We start from the raw sequence: 15,635 nt of genomic DNA on the forward strand, positions 1-15,635 counted from the left end.
ACCCCTGTATTTTATAAATGATATTTTTCATCCCTTACTTTTTAAAATATTACATTCACCCCTTCGACCTTAAAATTTGTAAAATGTCACTTTTACCCCTTTGGTTTTCACTCCTAATACGCAACAAAAAACACGTAAAAACATGATGCAAAGCATGGTCTCAATTACTATTTTAACTTAATGAATATTTGGTTTTGTTTGACTAAGGGAAAAAATATAAGAAATAATTCTAAAAAAACGACATATTAATTGTAACGCCCGTGTTTCGAGGCTAAGCATTGATGCGATGATGTAATAGTCTAGGTCAACCATTGTAACCTATTTTAAAGTAATAAATATGAATTACTTGAATATTATGTGATTTTATGTAAATATATAAAGATATAATAAAAATAAGCGTTAAAAATAAAACGTTAGATAAGCCAGATATCCATGAAGAAAGTTGTAGTGGTCATGACAAGGATTCCAGATATATAAAGAACGCCGAAATCCGAGTAATAACGAAGATGTTATGACTTATCAAAGTTTCGCCACAAAACCGGCACAACGTTGCGTGACGTAAAAAGTGATTTTACAATAAAGTGCTTGTTAGCCTTAGTGGTCTAAATGAAAGTCGTAGTGTTCGCTAAACCAAGAGCATGCATAAAAAAACGCCCAAATCTGACTTCGTATGAAGAAGTTATGATTTTTCTAAGTTTCGGATTAACAGTACATAGCCCGGAGTTCGAATAGTAGATCGAACGGTTTTTAGCCAACACAACCTAAACGATAATCAAAGGTCTTGTTAATAGTAGCTCAACAGTAAAAATATAGACGAAAACGTACGTCGGATGAAAAAGTTATGAATTTTTAACAGACTTTTCCTGTCCCAGCCTGTTAAAAATATAGCTTTAAAAATAAAGTCAAAATTAGCCGACGGAGTCTAAACGAAAGTTGTAGAGTCTGCTCTACCTACGCGTGGATATAAGGAACATCAAAAACGGAGCTCGTATGCGGAAGTTACGAATTTTAGAAGTTAAGGGTGTCATTTGCGAGGCTGCTCATTTACGCCCCGCGTAGTAGAGGAGTGCGCCTCATGTACTTGTATTGCATGGCCTCGGATTGACCACGTAGCCCCAGCAGCTTTCGTACACGTCTCCTCGGAACGCCTAACGTACCCAGGTACACCTCGTGCACAGAAGTACGCCCAGCATACCTCCGAAGTACGCACAGCGTAGACCGCAGACTCAGCTCTATAAATAAGGTCCAAAGCTTCCCATTTTTCTCACACCTTTTGCCATCTTTTTCTCTCTCTACTCTCTCTCTCTCTCTTTCTCTCTAGCCTCCCCAAACACTCCTGAAGCCTAGGAAACCTCCCTAGCACTAGAAGAAAGCCCCGAAGCACGAGGACTCTAAGAAAAAGAGTTTTTCGGTTTAGAAACTCTGCCCCCGCAGAGCCCGGTTTTCAAGCAAACCTCCCGGTTTCGTCAAAGGAAATCATATTTTTAAGAAGCAAAGCGTTGTTCAAGTTGGAATCACCACCTTATCAAGTGAGTGCATAGTTACTTTCATCTTACACATAGATATGAAGTATTTTATATAATTTATGTGCTATGTGTACATATTATCTGTTTACTTCAGATCTGTGTTGGATGAAAGATTTAAACCTTGTTTTTCAGATCTAAATTGTATAGGTATTTTATAACTTGACATCTATACTGGATGGAAGATTTAAACTTTGTTTTTCAGATCTAAACTTTTTTTCTTCAGATCTGAACCATATATGTATTTTCTTTTCAAATCTAAACTTTTTTCTTCCGATCCGAACTGTATATGTATTTTCTTTTCAGATCTAAACCGTATATGTATTTTCTTCTCAAATCTAGGCTTTTTCTACATATCTAAACTATATATGTATTTTATATCTACAAATATGTTGGGTAAAACATGAGTAGATGAAATAGTTGGTGTGTGATGAAAAATGAGTTTGAGGAAAAGATGAAAAGTGATATAGATCATGAGATGAGGATGAGAGGTGAAAAATGAGAGAAGTCTTTAACCAAGCGTTGGCCCCGTCATCTAGCAGAGTATGGATGACAACCACAAACTATTCTAGACGACCCGATGGAACACTAGCAAACTCGCAACCTGTAGGTGTTGTGAACGATATATTCACCAGGTGTACTCTAAAAACTGATTGACATGTATTGTAGGTGGACTCCCGCAAAACCTCGATGAGAAACGGCTATCACGATCCGACACAATCGTTAACGGAACACCGTGAAGCCTCACAATTTCCTTCACGTAAGAATTCGCAAGCTTATCCATAGACCATTTCTCCCTGGCCGCTATGAAATGCGCACTCTTAGTGAATCGATCAACGACCACCCAAATCATGTCGTGACCATTCTTTGTTCTGGGCAGTTTAGTGACAAAATCCATAGCAATGTCTTCCCACTTACCCATAGGCACAGGCAAAGGTTCTAAACTCCCGTACGGTTTCTGATGTTGTGTCTTGACTCTCGCACAAGTCACACACTCGGCCAAATACTTTGCAACATCAAGCTTCATCGTCGGCCACCAGTAGTAGGGTTTCAGGTCCCTATACATTTTAGTGCTACCCGGATGAATCGAGTACATGGTCTTGTGAGCTTCTTCCATCAGAAGATCTCTGACTCCTCCTGTCTTAGGTATCCAAATCCGATCTTGGAACACCTTCAGTCCATGACTGTTTACACCGAACACCAACGTTTTACCCAAACGTTCCTCCTTTCTGTCATTCTTCTCAGAAGCTTCGCTCTGAGCTTTCTTTATACTTTCCAAAATAGTTGATACAACTTCAATTCTCAACGCTCTTGGCCTTTTCCTTTCGGGATTGACTTTCCGACTGAGAGCATCAGCAACAACATTAGCTTTACCGGGGTGGTAAAGTATCTCGCAGTCATAGTCTTTAAGTAATTCTAGCCAGCGTCGTTGCCTCATATTCAATTCTTTCTGATTAAAGAGGTATTGGAGACTCTTATGATCAGTGAAAAGTTTGCACTTCGTGCCATAGAGGTAATGCCTCCATATTTTCAGAGCGAAAACTACCGCTGCCAACTCTAAATCATGAGTCGGGTAGTTCTTTTCATGCTCTTTCAGCTGTCGAGACGCATATGCTATCACCTTTTCTCTTTGGGTCAAAACACAACCCAAACCAACACCAGACGCATCGCTATAGACAGCGAAGTCTTCAACTCCATCGGGTAGAGAAAGTATCGGTGCCTCGCATAGCTTCTTCTTTAGCTTCTCAAATGCTTCCTGATGCTTCTCACCCCAAGCATAAGTAGCTCCTTTGTGGGTCAAAGTTGACAATGGACTAGCGATCGAAGAAAAGCCTTGGATAAACCTTCGGTAATATCCGGCTAATCCTAAAAAGCTTCGAATCTCCGTGGGACTTTTCGGTTGTTCCCACTTCGTCACAGCTTCGATCTTCGCTGGATCAACCATTATCCCTTCTTGGTTGAACACGTGACCCAAGAATTGGACTTCACGAATCCAAAAATCACATTTGGAGAACTTAGCATACAGCTTCTCCTTCTTCAAGACTTCTAACACTTCTCGCAAGTGTCTGCCATGCTCCTCCTGGCTTTTCGAGTAAATCAGAATGTCGTCTATGAACACTATCACGGATTTATCAAGGAACGGGTTACAAACCCTATTCATCAAATCCATGAACGCTGCTGGAGCATTGGTTAGTCCAAACGACATAACCAAGAACTCATAGTGTCCATATCTAGTTCTGAATGCAGTCTTCTCGATATCTTGCTCTCTTACTTTTAGCTGATGATATCCTGACCTAAGATCGATCTTCGAGAAATAGCTCGAACCTTGCAATTGATCAAACAGGTCATCAATCCTCGGCAACGGATATCTATTCTTTATTGTTGCCTTGTTCAGCTCTCTGTAATCGATGCACATTCTCATACTTCCATCTTTCTTCTTTACAAATAACACCGGAGCTCCCCAGGGCGATGAACTAGGTCTAATGAAACCGTTGTCCAATAACTCCTGAAGTTTCATCATTAGTTCCTTCATCTCCGTCGGTGCTAATCGATAAGGTGCTTTCGCAATTGGCGTTGTTCCTGGCAACAAGTCAATACGGAATTCCACTTGTCGATCAGGCGGTAATCCAGGAAGATCTTCGGGAAATACTTCCGGATAATCACACACCACTGGAATATTCTGCATCACCTTCTTTTCCTTCTTAGCATCAATCACGAATGCTAAAAACGATGTACACCCCTTGGTCAAACATTTTCTGGCTTTCATCAATGAAATGATTCCAGAATTCACTCTGCGTTTATCTCCATACACCATAAACGAATCTTTCCCAGGCGGGTTTACTTTGACTATTTTCTTCTTGCATAAAATTTCGGCGTCGTTGGCGCTAAGCCAATCCATTCCCAATACGATGTCGAAACCATTAAGTTCGATAGGCAATAATTCCTCGTGGAACTTATTCCCATTCAGATCAATTAAGATGTTTTTCATGCGATAGCTAACAGGTACAAACTTGCCACTAGCAACTTCGACTAATAAAGCATTATCTAGTCTAACAACAGGCAAAGCTAGCTTTCTACCAAATTCATGCGATATAAAGGAGTAGTTGGCTCCAGAATCAAATAAAATTTGGGCAGGCAATTCGTTAACGAGAAAGGTACCTGAAGCGACATCAGCTTCATCTTTAGCAGCTTCCAGTGTCATCTGGAATGCTCTCGCCTTTGGCTTTGGCGGAATGCTGGGTCTAGCTGCCTCCTTCTTCTTCGGGCAGTCTCTCGACATATGACCCTCTTCACCACAACCATAGCAAACTTTCTTTGTGAGGGTACACTCATTGGCATAGTGCCCTGGCTTTCCACACTTGTAGCATGTGTTCGCCACCTCACATCTTCCATGATGCTTCTTCTTACATTTGTCGCACCATTTCGCCTCACCTCCACCTCCCCTCGAACCAGACTTCGAGAACTTGTTTTTCTTGTTGGACCCTGAAGTTCCATCGAACTTCCTCTTTTCTCCAACATCTATTCTTTCCAGACCCTTTTCCTTCTGCTGGGCCTCCACATTCTTAGCTGCACGAACAGCCGTTTTCAGAGTGGTTGCCATTTTGACTGTCGGACCAAAGTCAGCAGGCAGTCCGTTAGCAAACCTCTCAATCTTGGAGAGTTCCGTTGGCACTAGGTACGGAAACAACTTCATCTTCTCAGTAAATGCAGTAGCATAGTCATCTATGCTCATCTTCCCCTTCTTTAAGTTTTGAAACTCATTGTTCAGATCAATCAGATCTATCTCCGAACAATACTGCACCCTTAACTGTTCTAAGAACTCCTCCCATGACATTTTCAGGGCTTCTCCTCGTGGCATAGTATCTGCCAACAACTTCCACCAACTCAAGACCCCAGTCTTCAGTTGTCTAACCGCAAAGACGGTCTTCTGTTTGTTGCTACAGTCGCAACTTTCAAATACCATCTCCATTTCGGAGATCCAATCCATTATCTCAACAGGCTTTGGGCTCCCAGAAAGACTTGGCGGTTTGGCGCCCAAGAAATTCTTGTACATACGCCCATCCTTGTTGTTTCTCCTTTCCGGATCGTTCCTTCGTTCCTCTTGAGTCCCAACTTGACTCACCATGCGACTATTGTTCCCTTCCTCCGATTGCTCGGGAATCAATTCCGGTTCCTCAATAGGTATGATAGGTTCATCCCTATTATTATGCAACATTTGTCGCATCTCCTCCCTTTGTTCGGCTAGCATAGCCCGAATCATGGCTTGCACCGCAGCCATTGTTATTGGTTCTGGTGCTGCTGCTACAACAGGTATTTGCTCAATCACTGGCGGTTGATTCCTGTTTTCATCTGCGTTTCCAACGCCACTCCTTGTTCTCACCATTTTTTGATCTACACCGAATAATTTCACCTTATTACTCCAAACGATTACATGCTAGTTCTAATATCGTATACATACGCTTAGAATCCTAAACACATAAACCTTTAGATCCGGTTGGCAACAAACCGTAGATCCGAACAAATAATATCATATATGGCAACATATATCATTTAGCACATAAAAGCATTTTAGGCAACTTTCCTAAAATAAACTAGTGCTCGTGTCTAAAATCCAACAGACACACATCTCACAATCTCCACTTAGCATACTAAGTTTAAGTCTAGAAATCCTACAAATTCCTAGTTCGCTTAAACTAATGCTCTGATACCAACTGTGACATCCCCAAAATCTCGGCCAGAAAAGACCGATTTTCATTTATGCTTTTAAATATTTTCAGAGTAAATCCTTTTGATTTGAAAGAGTTGCGGAATTTGTTCCCAAAACAAAACATGATAAAATAATATTTATCAAAGCATTTCATCAAGAGATGCATTTCATTATATAATCAAAACTCGGGATGTCATGTTCCGATACAGGCCATAAAGCATAAACGATAAACATTACAAGTCATTCAACAAATATATACATATACAGACTTGTAAACAAAACAACAAGATGATCCATCCATCTTACGCCCTTGTGCCACTTCCTGTAATACAAATAAAACTGAGTGGGTCAGGCTTGGGAGCCTGGTGAGCATATAGGGTTTTCAACCCACAATAAATAAGTTATATTTAATTTCACCAACCAATCACTATCCCGATTACCCATTCCCGTTATCCTCACTTTACGTCCCTAAAACAACTATCTCAAGGGACCTAATCTAGGATTTTCATCGGGACGGACATCACTGCGAAGGGGTTTCCTCAACAATAGATATCCTAAAGGCAACCATGAGGGGGATAGAGTACACCGGTGAACACATCGTTCACAACACCTACAGGTTATGAACCTGCTAGTGTTCCACTGGACTGTCTAGAAAGAGTCCGTGGTCGTTATCCATACTCCGCTGAATAACTAGATCAACAACAACAACAACATCGAGGCCTCTCATCTGTTTATTACACACCAACTATCTACCCATGTTCTACCCAACATATTAGTAGATAAAAATATATATTTTCATACGTAGTTTAAAGAAAACCTGTATAGCATGTTTTAATCAACACATATGTCACATAACAGATGAGGCACACACACATAACACATATCTCATAAAGAAATAAGCAGATCTATAAGATAGAAGAGAGTGAATACTCATTCACACATAACACAACCAAATATATACACATAGCACGTATTTTTATATAAAATACTTCGTATTATTGTATTAGAAGAAATAACTACACACTCACTTGATCAGAAGATGATCGGACAGCGCTACGGCTTATAGAAGTAGTATTCCTCAGCAGATCTGGAAGATCTCCTCGAAAATCGAACTTCTCGCGGGCAGAGCTTCGACTCGGGAACCGCGCTTCTCGGGATCTTCGGGATCTCGGTACTTGCCTCGGGGCTAGAGTATGATACCGGGACTCCGGGGTAGCTTCGGCATGAAAAACGATGCAAAAGACTAGAGAGAAGAGAAGAAAATGAACAAGAAATGAGGCTGCCTTCGGATCCTTTATATAGAGGCTGGAACCTCGGAGTACGCGGGGCGTACAGGCGTACGCAGCGCGTACGCGTCCGAAATCGTCATTGCATGCGTCATCCGAAGTGTCGACACTATCGGAGTTACGCGATAGCGTAACCTCGTACGCGGGGCGTACTCCGGATTACACCGGTGACTCGGCTTCGGATAATGCTTCCGAATTTTGAATTAAAAATAAATACAAAATGATTAATAAACTTCGGAAATTCATAACTTCTTCATACGAACTCCGTTTTCGACGTTCTTTATATCCACGGAAAGGTGAGACCATGCTCTACGACTTTCGTTTAGACTCCGTCGGCTAATTTTGAATTTATTTTTATTAATTATTTTTAATAGGCCGCGACAGAAACTTTCGTTATAAATTCATAACTTCTTCGTTTGACGTCCGTTCTCGCCTAACTTTTTATCGCTTTGATACCAACAATGAGATCTTTGATTCTCATTTAGATTGCTTCGGCTAACAACCGCTCGATCTCAATTCGAGTATTTCAGGCTGTATACCGCTAAGCCGGAACTTCGATAAATCATAACTTCCTCATACGAAGTCAGATTTGGGCGTTCTATATATATTCGGAAACCTTGTTTCAACTACTACAACATTAACCAAAGATATTAAATTTATTTCACTCTTAAATTTTGACGCTTATTTTTATTCTTAATTAATCAGACCACATAATTAAGCAATTAAGCACAAAACACATAATACTCAAATAATACAATCTTATTATTTCAAAACGGGTTACAAAGGTTAACCTGGACTATTATATTGCTAAGAACGGCAAGCCCGGAAACACAGGCGTTACAATTCTCTCCACCTTAGAATGATTCCGTCCCCGGAATCACACATCAACAAACAAATACGGATAGCGACCCATCATGTCACTCTCCGTCTCCCAGGTGAGATTCGGCCCATTCGTGTGTTTCCATCGGACAAGCACTAACCCAACCATCTTGCGTCGCAATTTCTTAGTCTTTCGGTCAACAATTGCCTCTGGTTCTTCAATCAACCTTTTGTTCTCATCAATTCTCAATTCAGAAATTGGAATTATGTCGGGAACTTCTCCCGTGAACTTCCTCAAATAACACACATGAAAAGTGTTATGAATTCCATTCAGTTCTTCTGGTAGTTCGAGCTTGTAAGCTTGGTTCCCAATCCTCTGAAGAACTTTAAACGGTCCAATAAACCTTGGACTTAACTTTCCCCTTTTACCAAATCTTATAAGTCCCTTCCACGGCGAGACTTTAAGCAAAACCGAATCTCCAACTTCAAAAGTTATCGGTCTCCGCTTCTTGTCAGCATAGCTCTTTTGACGATCCTGAGCCGCTAACATTCTTTCCCTAATTATTTTCAACTTTTCAGCAGTTTGATGAACCAACTCCGGTCCCATAAACTGCTTTTCCCCAGCCTCAATCCAACAAGACGGCGTACGACACTTCTGTCCATACAAAGCTTGGTAAGGTGCCATCTTAATGCTCGAGTGGAAACTATTATTATAGGAAAATTCTACCAACGGTAAATGTTCATCCCAATTACCTAGGAATTCCAGAGTACATGCTCTCAGCATATCTTCAAGTGTTTGTATCGTTCGTTCGCTCTGACCATCAGTCTGCGGATGGTAAGCTGTACTTAAACACAACTTGGTACCCAATTCCTCTTGTAGACTTTTCCAAAACCTCGATGAGAAACGGCTATCACGATCCGACACAATCGTTAACGGAACACCGTGAAGCCTCACAATTTCCTTCACGTAAGAATTCGCAAGCTTATCCATAGACCATTTCTCCCTGGCCGCTATGAAATGCGCACTCTTAGTGAATCGATCAACGACCACCCAAATCATGTCGTGACCATTCTTTGTTCTGGGCAGTTTAGTGACAAAATCCATAGCAATGTCTTCCCACTTACCCATAGGCACAGGCAAAGGTTCTAAACTCCCGTACGGTTTCTGATGTTGTGTCTTGACTCTCGCACAAGTCACACACTCGGCCAAATACTTTGCAACATCAAGCTTCATCGTCGGCCACCAGTAGTAGGGTTTCAGGTCCCTATACATTTTAGTGCTACCCGGATGAATCGAGTACATGGTCTTGTGAGCTTCTTCCATCAGAAGATCTCTGACTCCTCCTGTCTTAGGTATCCAAATCCGATCTTGGAACACCTTCAGTCCATGACTGTTTACACCGAACACCAACGTTTTACCCAAACGTTCCTCCTTTCTGTCATTCTTCTCAGAAGCTTCGCTCTGAGCTTTCTTTATACTTTCCAAAATAGTTGATACAACTTCAATTCTCAACGCTCTTGGCCTTTTCCTTTCGGGATTGACTTTCCGACTGAGAGCATCAGCAACAACATTAGCTTTACCGGGGTGGTAAAGTATCTCGCAGTCATAGTCTTTAAGTAATTCTAGCCAGCGTCGTTGCCTCATATTCAATTCTTTCTGATTAAAGAGGTATTGGAGACTCTTATGATCAGTGAAAAGTTTGCACTTCGTGCCATAGAGGTAATGCCTCCATATTTTCAGAGCGAAAACTACCGCTGCCAACTCTAAATCATGAGTCGGGTAGTTCTTTTCATGCTCTTTCAGCTGTCGAGACGCATATGCTATCACCTTTTCTCTTTGGGTCAAAACACAACCCAAACCAACACCAGACGCATCGCTATAGACAGCGAAGTCTTCAACTCCATCGGGTAGAGAAAGTATCGGTGCCTCGCATAGCTTCTTCTTTAGCTTCTCAAATGCTTCCTGATGCTTCTCACCCCAAGCATAAGTAGCTCCTTTGTGGGTCAAAGTTGACAATGGACTAGCGATCGAAGAAAAGCCTTGGATAAACCTTCGGTAATATCCGGCTAATCCTAAAAAGCTTCGAATCTCCGTGGGACTTTTCGGTTGTTCCCACTTCGTCACAGCTTCGATCTTCGCTGGATCAACCATTATCCCTTCTTGGTTGAACACGTGACCCAAGAATTGGACTTCACGAATCCAAAAATCACATTTGGAGAACTTAGCATACAGCTTCTCCTTCTTCAAGACTTCTAACACTTCTCGCAAGTGTCTGCCATGCTCCTCCTGGCTTTTCGAGTAAATCAGAATGTCGTCTATGAACACTATCACGGATTTATCAAGGAACGGGTTACAAACCCTATTCATCAAATCCATGAACGCTGCTGGAGCATTGGTTAGTCCAAACGACATAACCAAGAACTCATAGTGTCCATATCTAGTTCTGAATGCAGTCTTCTCGATATCTTGCTCTCTTACTTTTAGCTGATGATATCCTGACCTAAGATCGATCTTCGAGAAATAGCTCGAACCTTGCAATTGATCAAACAGGTCATCAATCCTCGGCAACGGATATCTATTCTTTATTGTTGCCTTGTTCAGCTCTCTGTAATCGATGCACATTCTCATACTTCCATCTTTCTTCTTTACAAATAACACCGGAGCTCCCCAGGGCGATGAACTAGGTCTAATGAAACCGTTGTCCAATAACTCCTGAAGTTTCATCATTAGTTCCTTCATCTCCGTCGGTGCTAATCGATAAGGTGCTTTCGCAATTGGCGTTGTTCCTGGCAACAAGTCAATACGGAATTCCACTTGTCGATCAGGCGGTAATCCAGGAAGATCTTCGGGAAATACTTCCGGATAATCACACACCACTGGAATATTCTGCATCACCTTCTTTTCCTTCTTAGCATCAATCACGAATGCTAAAAACGATGTACACCCCTTGGTCAAACATTTTCTGGCTTTCATCAATGAAATGATTCCAGAATTCACTCTGCGTTTATCTCCATACACCATAAACGAATCTTTCCCAGGCGGGTTTACTTTGACTATTTTCTTCTTGCATAAAATTTCGGCGTCGTTGGCGCTAAGCCAATCCATTCCCAATACGATGTCGAAACCATTAAGTTCGATAGGCAATAATTCCTCGTGGAACTTATTCCCATTCAGATCAATTAAGATGTTTTTCATGCGATAGCTAACAGGTACAAACTTGCCACTAGCAACTTCGACTAATAAAGCATTATCTAGTCTAACAACAGGCAAAGCTAGCTTTCTACCAAATTCATGCGATATAAAGGAGTAGTTGGCTCCAGAATCAAATAAAATTTGGGCAGGCAATTCGTTAACGAGAAAGGTACCTGAAGCGACATCAGCTTCATCTTTAGCAGCTTCCAGTGTCATCTGGAATGCTCTCGCCTTTGGCTTTGGCGGAATGCTGGGTCTAGCTGCCTCCTTCTTCTTCGGGCAGTCTCTCGACATATGACCCTCCTCACCACAACCATAGCAAACTTTCTTTGTGAGGGTACACTCATTGGCATAGTGCCCTGGCTTTCCACACTTGTAGCATGTGTTCGCCACCTCACATCTTCCATGATGCTTCTTCTTACATTTGTCGCACCATTTCGCCTCACCTCCACCTCCCCTCGAACCAGACTTCGAGAACTTGTTTTTCTTGTTGGACCCTGAAGTTCCATCGAACTTCCTCTTTTCTCCAACATCTATTCTTTCCAGACCCTTTTCCTTCTGCTGGGCCTCCACATTCTTAGCTGCACGAACAGCCGTTTTCAGAGTGGTTGCCATTTTGACTGTCGGACCAAAGTCAGCAGGCAGTCCGTTAGCAAACCTCTCAATCTTGGAGAGTTCCGTTGGCACTAGGTACGGAAACAACTTCATCTTCTCAGTAAATGCAGTAGCATAGTCATCTATGCTCATCTTCCCCTTCTTTAAGTTTTGAAACTCATTGTTCAGATCAATCAGATCTATCTCCGAACAATACTGCACCCTTAACTGTTCTAAGAACTCCTCCCATGACATTTTCAGGGCTTCTCCTCGTGGCATAGTATCTGCCAACAACTTCCACCAACTCAAGACCCCAGTCTTCAGTTGTCTAACCGCAAAGACGGTCTTCTGTTTGTTGCTACAGTCGCAACTTTCAAATACCATCTCCATTTCGGAGATCCAATCCATTATCTCAACAGGCTTTGGGCTCCCAGAAAGACTTGGCGGTTTGGCGCCCAAGAAATTCTTGTACATACGCCCATCCTTGTTGTTTCTCCTTTCCGGATCGTTCCTTCGTTCCTCTTGAGTCCCAACTTGACTCACCATGCGACTATTGTTCCCTTCCTCCGATTGCTCGGGAATCAATTCCGGTTCCTCAATAGGTATGATAGGTTCATCCCTATTATTATGCAACATTTGTCGCATCTCCTCCCTTTGTTCGGCTAGCATAGCCCGAATCATGGCTTGCACCGCAGCCATTGTTATTGGTTCTGGTGCTGCTGCTACAACAGGTATTTGCTCAATCACTGGCGGTTGATTCCTGTTTTCATCTGCGTTTCCAACGCCACTCCTTGTTCTCACCATTTTTTGATCTACACCGAATAATTTCACCTTATTACTCCAAACGATTACATGCTAGTTCTAATATCGTATACATACGCTTAGAATCCTAAACACATAAACCTTCAGATCCGGTTGGCAACAAACCGTAGATCCGAACAAATAATATCATATATGGCAACATATATCATTTAGCAAATAAAAGCATTTTAGGCAACTTTCCTAAAATAAACTAGTGCTCGTGTCTAAAATCCAACAGACACACATCTCACAATCTCCACTTAGCATACTAAGTTTAAGTCTAGAAATCCTACAAATTCCTAGTTCGCTTAAACTAATGCTCTGATACCAACTGTGACATCCCCAAAATCTCGGCCAGAAAAGACCGATTTTCATTTATGCTTTTAAATATTTTCAGAGTAAATCCTTTTGATTTGAAAGAGTTGCGGAATTTGTTCCCAAAACAAAACATGATAAAATAATATTTATCAAAGCATTTCATCAAGAGATGCATTTCATTATATAATCAAAACTCGGGATGTCATGTTCCGATACAGGCCATAAAGCATAAACGATAAACATTACAAGTCATTCAACAAATATATACATATACAGACTTGTAAACAAAACAACAAGATGATCCATCCATCTTACGCCCTTGTGCCACTTCCTGTAATACAAATAAAACTGAGTGGGTCAGGCTTGGGAGCCTGGTGAGCATATAGGGTTTTCAACCCACAATAAATAAGTTATATTTAATTTCACCAACCAATCACTATCCCGATTACCCATTCCCGTTATCCTCACTTTACGTCCCTAAAACAACTATCTCAAGGGACCTAATCTAGGATTTTCATCGGGACGGACATCACTGCGAAGGGGTTTCCTCAACAATAGATATCCTAAAGGCAACCATGAGGGGGATAGAGTACACCGGTGAACACATCGTTCACAACACCTACAGGTTATGAACCTGCTAGTGTTCCACTGGACTGTCTAGAAAGAGTCCGTGGTCGTTATCCATACTCCGCTGAATAACTAGATCAACAACAACAACAACATCGAGGCCTCTCATCTGTTTATTACACACCAACTATCTACCCATGTTCTACCCAACATATTAGTAGATAAAAATATATATTTTCATACGTAGTTTAAAGAAAACCTGTATAGCATGTTTTAATCAACACATATGTCACATAACAGATGAGGCACACACACATAACACATATCTCATAAAGAAATAAGCAGATCTATAAGATAGAAGAGAGTGAATACTCATTCACACATAACACAACCAAATATATACACATAGCACGTATTTTTATATAAAATACTTCGTATTATTGTATTAGAAGAAATAACTACACACTCACTTGATCAGAAGATGATCGGACAGCGCTACGGCTTATAGAAGTAGTATTCCTCAGCAGATCTGGAAGATCTCCTCGAAAATCGAACTTCTCGCGGGCAGAGCTTCGACTCGGGAACCGCGCTTCTCGGGATCTTCGGGATCTCGGTACTTGCCTCGGGGCTAGAGTATGATACCGGGACTCCGGGGTAGCTTCGGCATGAAAAACGATGCAAAAGACTAGAGAGAAGAGAAGAAAATGAACAAGAAATGAGGCTGCCTTCGGATCCTTTATATAGAGGCTGGAACCTCGGAGTACGCGGGGCGTACAGGCGTACGCAGCGCGTACGCGTCCGAAATCGTCATTGCATGCGTCATCCGAAGTGTCGACACTATCGGAGTTACGCGATAGCGTAACCTCGTACGCGGGGCGTACTCCGGATTACACCGGTGACTCGGCTTCGGATAATGCTTCCGAATTTTGAATTAAAAATAAATACAAAATGATTAATAAACTTCGGAAATTCATAACTTCTTCATACGAACTCCGTTTTCGACGTTCTTTATATCCACGGAAAGGTGAGACCATGCTCTACGACTTTCGTTTAGACTCCGTCGGCTAATTTTGAATTTATTTTTATTAATTATTTTTAATAGGCCGCGACAGAAACTTTCGTTATAAATTCATAACTTCTTCGTTTGACGTCCGTTCTCGCCTAACTTTTTATCGCTTTGATACCAACAATGAGATCTTTGATTCTCATTTAGATTGCTTCGGCTAACAACCGCTCGATCTCAATTCGAGTATTTCAGGCTGTATACCGCTAAGCCGGAACTTCGATAAATCATAACTTCCTCATACGAAGTCAGATTTGGGCGTTCTATATATATTCGGAAACCTTGTTTCAACTACTACAACATTAACCAAAGATATTAAATTTATTTCACTCTTAAATTTTGACGCTTATTTTTATTCTTAATTAATCAGACCACATAATTAAGCAATTAAGCACAAAACACATAATACTCAAATAATACAATCTTATTATTTCAAAACGGGTTACAAAGGTTAACCTGGACTATTATATTGCTAAGAACGGCAAGCCCGGAAACACAGGCGTTACAATTCTCTCCACCTTAGAATGATTCCGTCCCCGGAATCACACATCAACAAACAAATACGGATAGCGACCCATCATGTCACTCTCCGTCTCCCAGGTGAGATTCGGCCCATTCGTGTGTTTCCATCGGACAAGCACTAACCCAACCATCTTGCGTCGCAATTTCTTAGTCTTTCGGTCAACAATTGCCTCTGGTTCTTCAATCAACCTTTTGTTCTCATCAATTCTCAATTCAGAAATTGGAATTATGTCGGGAACTT

The sequence above is a fragment of the Lactuca sativa genome, chromosome 4 (assembly GCF_002870075.4).
Source record: "Lactuca sativa cultivar Salinas chromosome 4, Lsat_Salinas_v11, whole genome shotgun sequence".
Lineage (NCBI taxonomy): Eukaryota > Viridiplantae > Streptophyta > Magnoliopsida > Asterales > Asteraceae > Lactuca > Lactuca sativa.